Source organism: Zonotrichia albicollis, chromosome 3 (genome assembly GCF_047830755.1).
Source record: "Zonotrichia albicollis isolate bZonAlb1 chromosome 3, bZonAlb1.hap1, whole genome shotgun sequence".
NCBI lineage: Eukaryota > Metazoa > Chordata > Aves > Passeriformes > Passerellidae > Zonotrichia > Zonotrichia albicollis.
In genome coordinates, this window is record NC_133821.1 from 21440289 (window position 1) to 21451170 (window position 10882).

The window sequence follows — 10882 nt, forward strand, 5'->3', positions numbered from 1 at the left end:
AATCTGCAGCAGACACGCTCCGGTGCCCCAGCTTTCTGTGTGCCATGGATGATCCATCCCTCCCATGGCTTCCCACCTCCCAGCGCTCCCGGTGCGGGAGCCTTCCCCAGTGCTCCGCTTTTGGTCCGACCAGAGCCCGGGGAAGAGGGGCACTGTCTGCCCTAGGCTAAGACAGCGAGGGCAGGAGCCCCGGGCTCGCTTCCCTCTCTCCTCCCGCCGATCTCCAGCAGGCGATCCAACAAAACCCTGGTGGGAGCGTTATCCCAGAGGGCCATGTCCTCCCCCTGCCTCCGAAGCTCCGTCCATATGTCCACTCGAATCGTGCTCAGCTCCCTCCTGGCCACGGTGTTTTGTACCGCAAACCGGGGGGCTGCGCTGCACTGCCACTGTCTCTTGCCCTGCCACCTCCCTTTCCTCCCCCTTCCCAGGAAGGGGCTCTGGGCGCTCACAGCAGCGGGGGCAGCGCTCTGCAGCATCGCCGGGTCCCGCACATCCCTGGAGCTTTCCCTTCCTCTCCCGGGTCCCTCCCTTGCCCAGACGCTCCCTGCCGATTGCTCTCTCGCCCCCTGGGTGTCCCTGACGCTGGAATGGCGAGGAGCGGGGCCGGCGGTGGTTCTCCCCTTGGTGAGATCCCGCTCTGCCCGCGGCTGCCCGCTCCTCTCACCGCCCTGCTCCGCCGCCCCCCGCTCCCGCTTCCCAGCCGCTGCAGCGCAGCAGGTGAGCGAAACAGGATTTGCCTTAAACCTTTCTGGCCTCTCAAAAACTACTGAGTGTGGGCTCGCAGGCTTGTACTCCTCTGCGGAGGGGCTTCCATCCGGATGAACCCACTGCTTTCCATCCCAGTGCCCATCATCCCTTTGATGGGATGTTTTTGTGACAGCCCCGCGCTTCGCCTCCAATGCGGCTTTTAACTTTTCTATCTTCACCTCACAGGCCCGGTGGTCTGTGCCCCTCTCTTTCAGGGTCTGTATTTTTTGCACCAGTAATTGGATTGCTCCTTGTGCCTCCTCCACAGCTTTTGTACTGATGGCTACTTTTTCCTTCAATGCCTGATTTTCATTCAAAATGGCCTTTTTTTGTTCACACACCTCTTGATACTGGAGAACAGTTCGCACTTTTTCCACGGCCAAAGCTCTTTCTTGAGTTATACCCTCCTCTAGTTTAAGCTGCTGAGCCTTTATTTCTTCTTTCAGTTTCTTGTTTTCCTCCCTCAGCTTCTGAATTTCTACCTGGGCTGCCTGTTTTTCTTCAGCTAAGTTTTTGGCAACTAACCACACAGCCCAAGCTCCTGCACATTTTAAGGATTTTTGGGAGAAGAGTTTACACTTGGTCATCTCTTTTAATTTGGCAAACTCTAGGTCAGCCTGCTGCATACTTCTGCAAGAGTTTGGACCCCAGGGGTTTGTTCCCCACTGAGTAACCCAGTTTGCCAGCTCTGACATGTTTTTGTCTTCTCTAAAGGTATTTTAGAATTTACAGAAAGGTCTGTTTGCAAACTACAGCTCAAGCAGGTGGAGAGAAGATGGCAGAGCCTCACCCAAACCTGGGCTTGCTCCTCTGTTTTTCTAGTGTACTTCTTCCCTCCAGAAGGTTTTCTCAACCAAGAAATCCCCTAAGCAGGGATTTCTAATTTATCTCTTCTCACAGACGAGGCAGAGAGCTTTCATTCCTCTGTCCAAGGATGGTTAGAGGCATCCCTTGAACACTTCTCTTCCCTAGGTGGGAGGAAAGCTTTCCAACCTGCTGGGTTACCCACTTCAGTATATTCAGCTAGTCTGTGTTGCCCCCAAAACCGGGTGCTATGCTTTCAGCAAGACACTTGAGCCTGTGTGAACACAGAGCAGCCCTGTTGCTGGTTGTCTATGACTGCCACAGGATGGCACCCAAAAAAAGGCTCTCTCAGAAGGGCTACTCACAAAAATGCCCTAAGGGCTTCCCAGAGGGCTGCTGCCTTCTATGCCGGCTCTGTGCACCACAACTGATGCCTTTATGTGGGCTGGAGAAACACACCTCACAGGGGAGAATCAATCTGCTGTTTGACTACTTCAGAGTTCTAACAGCCTGATCAAAGAGTGTTAATCAATCCACTTACAGTGCCCGGTGATATTATCTAGACTATTAGAGAAAAAGGAGATAAAAGGGAAAAATAATCCCTTATCAGTATCAAACCCACCCCCTCCCTAGTCTGCTATGCCTTTCCCCAGTTCATACTCACCCCTCCTTTGCCCGAGGATGGCTGCAGGATGTCCTGCACAACTCCTTCACCTCCCAGGACACAGTGCTGATGATGGAACCCCTCTGTCTGCCTCTCCAGGGTGCTGCTGCTGCCGGGATCCTGCCTCCTCCTCTTCTGCTGGAGTCCACCCGGGGCTGTCTGTGTGGTGCCCTGGGGCTGCCCTGGCCCTGCTCTTCTGCCCCCAGCTCCGGGGATGTCAGACTGACCCTGCAGGCAGAGCTGTGCACACCTTGCACAGTGAGCTGCTCCTCGCCCTCCCTGCTGCCCCTGAGTGCAGCTTGCCAGCCCCAAGGCCGTGTCCCTGCTGGCTGATGCAGCAGCTGCCCCTGGGGGAGTAGCTCACAGCTATCACCCTGTGCCAGAGGTTTCAAGGCCCCAGTGCCCTCCCGTACCTGCAAATTTCCTCCTGGCTCAGGTAGAGATTGCTGTGCTCCTGCTGCTCTGTAAAAATACAGCCAAGACATGCTGCTGGAGACCTTTGCTTCCCCCATTGGACCAGGGGAAGCAAAACTGAGTGCTAAGTCCTTGGATAAATCTCTCCAAGAGCTCCCTGCATGGCAGGTCCCAACCAAAACAAGGCTGGCCAGCCTCTAGCACAGTTTGTGGGTCATGGGCATGCATTGCACCACCATCACCCTGCTGCATTCCCCCAGAGCTCTGTGCTGTGCTACAACAGCCACAGAAACAGAGGCACAAAGGCCTTGTGCTTCACCCTGACCTCAAAGACCATCACTGATGCTCCTCAGCGTTTTCACCAGGAGCTGCAAGGAAAGCAGTGGGCTCTTCCTTTTCCCTTTGGGGGCTCAATGGGACCATGGCTGATGGCCTGTCCTGCCCCAATGGCCGAAGAAATCCATCAGGTAGTGCTGGCAGCAAGGGCAATAATCCTACACAGAAATGAGAGGAATAGCAGATTTGTCTTTACAAACAAGCTGTGGGTCTGCTTGTAGATAAAACTAGCAATGTGAGATAAAAGATACAATGGGAAGCATTCCATTGATTGATGAATGGAAAAATATATTTGCTTTTACAAATAAACTTTAGGTTTGCTGATAAACGAAATTAGACATTGAGAGATGAAAGAAACAATGGGGAAGAAAAACCCCTAAATTCCATAAGAATTAAAAATTAAAAGGGAAGGTTATAGATTAGAGGGAAATATTCGGTATCAGGTGTATCAGGAAGTCTATACCTCTCAAGTACCTCAGCCAGTGGGGAAAGAGAGAAGGGAAATGCCACTGGGAAATTGGGATAAAAAGGAGGCTGCATCCTCCAAAAAATTGAGAGGTCCCAGGGGAATGCCCCATGGCCTCTCCCTTTATTTGAATAAAGCCAGAAAGGACTCCTCTGTCTCCCTTTTGGACATAAACCTCTGGTGTTTGTGGATTAATTTTCTTAACAGAAACAATCCCTCAAATAAGCAAAACCAGAGAAATAGCTGAAGTTCAGCAGTTATTAAAACACATAAATCCCTGCTCATAAACCCCAACGTCCCCACAGATCAATGCTGTGAGACACATCTGAAGCTTTGTAAACTAGAAGAGGTAATAGGATTAAAGCTGCAATATGACAAGACAGCTAATTTTTTAATTATTTCTAACTCCTTTCTAATTCCTACTTCATCCTGAATATTTAAAAACCTTTCCAAATGTATTTCACAGGTTTCAATAACAACCTAGTAACTGAATGTGGCATTATAGCAATTTATAATCACATCCCAAAATGGGGATCTAAATTAATCTTTCTACATCTCATTAGTTTAGCTATCAGAGATCTTTTACAAGATAATTGGCTTTCAGTGGCTTTAATTTAATTTAATTTATTAATATCTTATATTTATATTTCATAGATGCTGTTTTAATTATTGAACTGATACATTTCAGAAACATAACTCTTTTATACAGCATGAAACTTTTGCTTTTAGGGCTCTAGAGCCTTTTCAAGATGTTTTAATGATAAATAATAAGTCCTTGTTTGTGTTTGCCTTTAGAGTGGATATCAATTTACTTTTGCCTTAGGTTCTCGCAGAGGAAAATTAGATCTTATTTTGGAACATCCTGTTTTGTAGATGAGGCTGCCTTTATTGTTAAACCAAAGCTTGTTCCAACTTTGTAATGCCATAAAAGCACAGACGAGGGGAGGCAGCAGCGAAAGGATGTGGAATAAGGAGCCAATTCACAGCAGGCAGGTATTTGTGCAAATTATTCACTGGGCAGCAGAGTTAGGGAAGCTGAAGTCTCCCATGGTGTTGTGTCCCATGGCTGAGCTCCCAGTGCTGGCACCAGAGCTGCCGTGCCTGGAGCTTCTCTTGCACCCATCAGGTGCTTGCCCTACCTGCACCCTCACCACTGGCTGGGTCTGGGGGCTCCCCACATCCCCCTGGCTGATTAATCTGCAGCAACACAGTGTGTGGAGCTTCCAGCCTGCCAAAAACTTTGGCTGAAATATCCTCCCTGAATCAGTGAGGACAGACAGACAGACAAGCACACTGCACAGCTGACCCCAAGAACACCCTTCCTTCGGAAACCAGCCTAAAAATATGTTCCCTCCTGGAGCAGAATAGCAGCATTGAAATGTCTGACAGTAAATGTGATGGTGATAATTGATGCTTAATGAATAATCCAAGGTAGCTTTAATATTTAACTTCATAGAATACCTTTTGTCCCCAGGAGCTCAGCCAATTTATAAAAGGTGTACTTTTCCCCTGCAGGGCCTTCTTTAACCACGGAATACACCGTGGTTTCAGGGGCACTGATCTGCACTGGGCAGGCTGCACAGCACTGCAGCAGAGAGGGGCCTTGTCCCTTTGTCCTGCTCCAGGACCTGCTCAGAGTGAAGCCATCTGCAGCATCTGGGTTGGGGCAATCCCAGACATGAGTGGAGACAAGGAGAACTCCTTGAGAGCAGCCCCAACGAGGACTTAGGGGTTCTCATGGGTGCATCACCAGCAGCACTGTCAGCAGGCTGAGGGAGGGGATCCTGCCCCTCTACTCTGCCCTTGTGAGCCCCACCTGGATTCTGTGCCCAGCTCTGGGGTCCAGCAGAAGACAGACACAGACCTCCTAGAGACAGTCCAATGGAAGGCCAGGAAGATGCTCAGAGGGCTGGGGCACCTCTCCTATGAAGACAGGCTGAGAGAGCTGGGGCTGTTCAGCCTGAAGAAGAGAATGCTCCAAAGAGACCCTAGAGCACCTTCAAGTACTTAAAGGGGACTTATTCAAAAAAGGGAGAGTGACTTTCAAATGAGCAGATTGGAATAGAACAAGGGGAAATAGTTGTAAACTAAAAGAGGAGCTATTTAGATTAGATGTTAGGAAGGAGTTCTTTGCTTAGAGGCTGGTGAGGCACTGGCACAGGCTGCCCAGGGAAGCTGTGGATGCCTCTTCCCTGGAAATGTTCAAGGCCAGGTTAGATGGGGCTTTCAGCAGCCTAGTCTAGTGGAAGATGTCCCTGCCCCTGACAGGAGTTTGGAACTAAGTGACCTTTAAGGCTCCCTCCAACCCACACCATTCTCCAGTTCTATGAATTCACCTCGGCCCTGTGACTGTCAGAGGCCGCGATCCAAGGCCCCACAGAGCTGAGACTTCCAGTTCTCAGGTGGGAATGAATTTCCACCCGTCACCTTGCTCATGGGGCCACTTTCCAGGTGTGAGCTGTGCTCCTGAGCACTGCCAGGGAGGAGCTTTGTTCTGAGACCTTGCGGGAGCAGCCGAGGGGCTGCAGTGATGCCTGTGAAGGCTGACCTAGAACAGAGACTAGATGGAGCTAAAGAATAAATTAGGAATTTATTAGGAGGCCTCAACAGATCCACCTTGGGCAGCACAACACAAAATGGCCACAAAATGCATGACCAGTCACAGGGTCTCACACTTTTATTAGTTTTGGTCCATTAGCATATTGGAGTTCATTGTCCAATTACAGCTTTAGCTGAAGTTCCATCCTTGCTTTCTCTCTTCAGTCCACGTTGTTTATGCTCTTGGGCCTGAGATCTGGATCAGCTGTTTTTGATCCCCAGCTAGAAAAGGAATTGCTTTGTCTCCCTGCTCTGTGAAGAGAGCTTACTGTCCCCTAATACAAAGCCTAGACTTACACACTAAAGCAGCGCAGAAGCTGAAAAGTATAAAAGCTAAAACCAGAGGCATCAGCAGAAGCTGTCAGGACCAGACCTCCTCTCCCAGCCGAACCTGGAGACGAGGAGGACCCCCTCGCAGACCCCCGCAGCTCCGCGCACCCCTCGGGCCCACGATGGCTCCGGTGCTCTCCGGCCGGGCCCGCGGTGAGAGCGGCCGGGCCGCGGAGGCCCCGCTCGGCCGCGGGAGGCGCAGGAAAAGCGGCCCAACACCCCCCTCTGCTGTCGGCACACACCGCTGCTGACACCGCCGCCCTGCAAAAATCCCCGGCCCGGCTCATTTGTGCAGCTGAAGCATGAAATAAGTGTTCATTAGAGCGGAGCAACAACCATCGGCAGCGTCTGCTGGTGGCATGTAGTACCTGAAGGCTCTGAGCCTCGGGTAAAGCCAGTTTTGGGTTTAGACACGCACGGATAAAAGTCATGGCGGTTTTTACTTAGTGACATCCCTTCCTCCCTGTCCCCAAAAGAAACAAGCTTCTTCTCTTCAAAGTCACTCTGCCCCACACCTTCTGCCAAATTTGCTCTTGCAAGTGGTGACTTCTTTGGACACAAGGCTGACCCTCTGGTGTTGGGCTCTGTTTGCTGGGTGTGGATGGCAGGAGGCCATAAAACAAGGCAGATAGGTTCCTGTTTTATTGTCATGTTGGCTTGGGCCAGTTCTACAGGGTGGCCCTTTTATTTTAGATACATTTCAACATTTAAAAATAACTTTATTTGTAAAAGAATGCTGCAAGTCTTTCTCCTTTCTATCCCCATTACAAGTGCTCCAAGATGATTCTGCTTTTTCCTGTAAAACCTGCTGCAGTGAGGACTTTTTTGATAATGCAGCACCCCTAAGCCATGAGGGGTGTCTTCCAGCTGTAACATTAAGGATCTGGGAGAAGGCACCTCAGTGAATCCTTAAGAGCTACACTGAGCTCATGGCGCTGCAGCTTCTGCAGGTCAGGCTGGGACAATTTTCCCTTCTCCAGGAGGCTCCCGACATGGCTCAGCCACAGTTCATGGCTTCTCCTTGATGGCTTGTTATTAAAACTGTACAAATACGAAATTCTTCCTCTTATTAATCAAATCAGCAAGAAGGTCAAGTGGGTTCATTTTAGATCAGTCAGAAGCGAACATTTCTGGTAGTTTGGTTTGCTCAGCAAAATTAAAGAACTTCCCTGAAAGAAGTCTGAAGCTCACCAGGACTTCTTTATACTGGGATTTACCCCTAATGTCTGAAGCACTGGTGTGACTGTCTGCTGACTTGGGGTGACATTTGCAAACATTCCCCTTTAGTCCAAACCAACCTTTTTTTAGTGAGTAAATGATTGGTCCTGCCATGACCCCGTGCTCTATTCCTATACTAGCCAGAGATGCCCAAGTGTCACCCAGGGTCAGCTCGTGACTTTGGCATCATGTGCTCTTGCCCCAGACAGGCAGAAAGGCAAGTGTGTGATTTCTAGACAGCTAGGAGACTTCTCTTCCAAAAATACATGAAGAAGTCCTCAGCTGCCACCCAGCTCTAGCTGTTCAGGAGCAGGGATGAGCAAGAGGTCCAGAACATGAGCCAAAGTCTGGATCTGCCCTTCTATGCTTCCACCACTGGAATGTGAGCATTTTTGTGTGTCCTGCCAAGAGGCAGGGCAGAGAGTGTTCCTCATTGATTAAAAAAGGCAAATCAAGGTCCCATTAGATGCACTCCAGCTAGGGACTGGGACAGGGATCTCACTGCATTTGAGAGGTGAGATACATTAAATATAACAAAAAAATCATCTTCCTAACAGCCTGCTCTTGTTCCTCTCTACTAAATATATTTCCTGGAGCCAGACCCAAGTTCTGCATCCTATGACTCCTGCATCAGGGATCTTAAAATTCCTACTGATTTCAGTGGGATTGGGTTGAAGCTGGGGGACCAGCAGGGAGCATGTCCCTGGGTGGCAGCTGTCCCTGTGTGCTGCAGTGGGGCTCCCCAGCCCCCAGGACAGCATATTCCTGGCTGTACCAGAGCACAGTACAGCGTGTTTCGTCCTTGCAAAAGGTTGTTATAAATGGTTTCATTTCAAGCGAGCTCAATTAAATCTGGGAACTCTTGCAACAAGTTCCACTCCTAATTGTGGCTCAGAGACTTTGCAATGGTCAAAAGACAAACTGATGGTGAGGAAAAAGGCAAACAACAGCAGGCATTTCCATGGTGTCCTCTTTGCTGCTTATTAGCTGTGCCCTGTCACGTACAGAGTACTTCGAGCACTTCACCTGTCACTTCCAAGACTGTCACATTTCTCTTCCTAAGTTTCCATGTCTTTTAGGGAAGAAGCCGAGTACACTACTTGCCAAAGGCACCATCCCACTGCCTTTGGGAGATAAGATTCTGTAAACAGACACTGCTGCACCTGAAACTAACCTACAGCTTTTGAGCTCCTTCCCCAGGCCACAGGAGATCAGTCCTCACCAATGATTTCTAGCTAAGCACGGTAATGAAACCCACAGGACATCAGTCTGGCAGATGCTTTTTAATGGGACCTGATTGTCCTGAGTCCTGAGAGTGGCCTGGTTTCTTGGGGATTACAGCTGGCCTTGTTTCAACTTTCATCTCAGCTCAATGTGATCGCCAAAGTCAGGTCAGTTCTCTGAGTGGGTGGTCTCTGTGCAAGGCAGCCCTCACAGTGAAAACCAGCATGTTGCTCCATTCTCCAAGGGCTGGTCCTGGTGCTGGGACTGCCTTCCTGTAAGGCAAAGTAAGACCTTTACTTTCCTTTCCCCAATTTCTTCAGCTATAAAAATACACCTGTGGATAGGATTATCATAAACAATGTCATTAAATTGTGCCTTGGTCTTTGCTGCTTTGTTTGCAGTGACTCATGCTGCAGTTCTTACAAATACAGGTCAAACAGGAGCCAGAATTCAGCAATCACAGTCCTGGCTCTTCCCCATCCTAAATGCTGACGCCCCCAAGGCAGTGGGAAGGACTCTTCTGTAGATGACCCAGAGACACAAGGTCCCTCAGCATCTCCTCCTTCCAGTCAAAGCAACAGCAAACTGGTTGCTGGTTCCCTGTCAGCTTTAAGCAGTCGGTTTTGTTCTTTGGGAGCAGCCCCACACTGTGTTTCAGCAGCCTTGGTGCAGGGGCAAGGGTGGGCCAAGTAGGAATGGGGCTGTTTCGCCCTCCTTGTGCCACAGCGCTCACGTGTTGTGTGTGGGAGCGGTGACAGCTCACATAATGCAGACTGGCAGGTGAGCACGGGAAATGCAGCACGGGTCACGTCTCTGTGAGCCAGGCTCAGCCTAAGTCTCCCAAGATGCGTCACTAAGACTCTTAGGGCTAAATCCCTCCCTGCCCAAGTGCAGCCGGCAGCAGCCCTGCAGCAGGGATGCACTCGGGCCCCACTCCTGCCCAGATCTCTGCATTGGTAGCATAGCTTGTCAAACTGCTTGTTGGTGAGCTCTCCATAACCAGGGCTTAACCTCCCCAGGCAATGGAAAAGATTTTACCTTTCTGTACCTGAGAGCAAGGAGTGCAGCTGGGGAGCAAGGCCCTGCCAGGCTGCCTGCAGGTTGTCAGGAGGTTGTGACCGTCCAGCAGCTTTGAGGGGGCTGTGATTTGGGGAGTCTCACCTGGAAAAAACACAGCAGGGCTACACAGCACCCTGGATGCAGTTAAGCACATCTTCCTGCTTCTTACAGGCAGGAAAGGGACAAGGGATGGGAACCCAGCTGGCCCTTTGGCATAGAGGGGGTACAGCTGCCTCCCTGTGTGCTGGGCCTTTGCTGAGGGCAGGCACTGGCACGGGGAAAGGCTGACCTTTGGGTGGCCATCCACCATGGCAACTCTTTTACAAAAACAGCCAGCACTACCCAAGCTTCTCTCCCACAAGTGTCCCCATGTGTACCTGGCTCTGTCCTAACTCCACAGCTCCCATTTTTTGCCAGTCAGATCCCAGTCACCCATCCATCTTGCATCCATCTCTCCCCATCCCTGCCCCTCCTTCTCCCGTCCTCTCCTGTGACTATTACTAAACTGATCTCACCAGTCTCCATGTGGATTTCCTGCCAGCTGGAGAGGGTCCTCACACGTATCCTGGGCAGGCCAGGCCTATTTCTGCCCCATTCCCTTGCTCCCCACACCTGAGAAGCTTACACCCTCCCAGAGCAGAGGCAGGACACCCCAGTGCCTGGCAAGGCAAGTGACAGCACCTCTCATGTGACAGTGAGAGGGAAGCTTTATCCTTTCCTTCCCTGTGAGAAAAATGTAGGAATAACATGCCCAGCCCCTCCAGACTGAGCAGACACCCTCACAGCATTGCCCGGCTGCCCAGAGCAGCACTGATGTAACCAAGGGCCTTGTTTCACACAGACAGCAGCTTTGGAAAGATTTAGTAATTACTGCCAGAGGCAGCAAAGCTGAGAGCATTCCTGAAACTGCTCATTAAATCCCCAGGCCCTTGGAGTCCAGGGGCTGCCTGGTGGCTTCTTGAACACAGCAGGGGCAGGGAGGGGACCAGGCTGCCCCAGCTCCCTCCTGCCCACCATGCTCA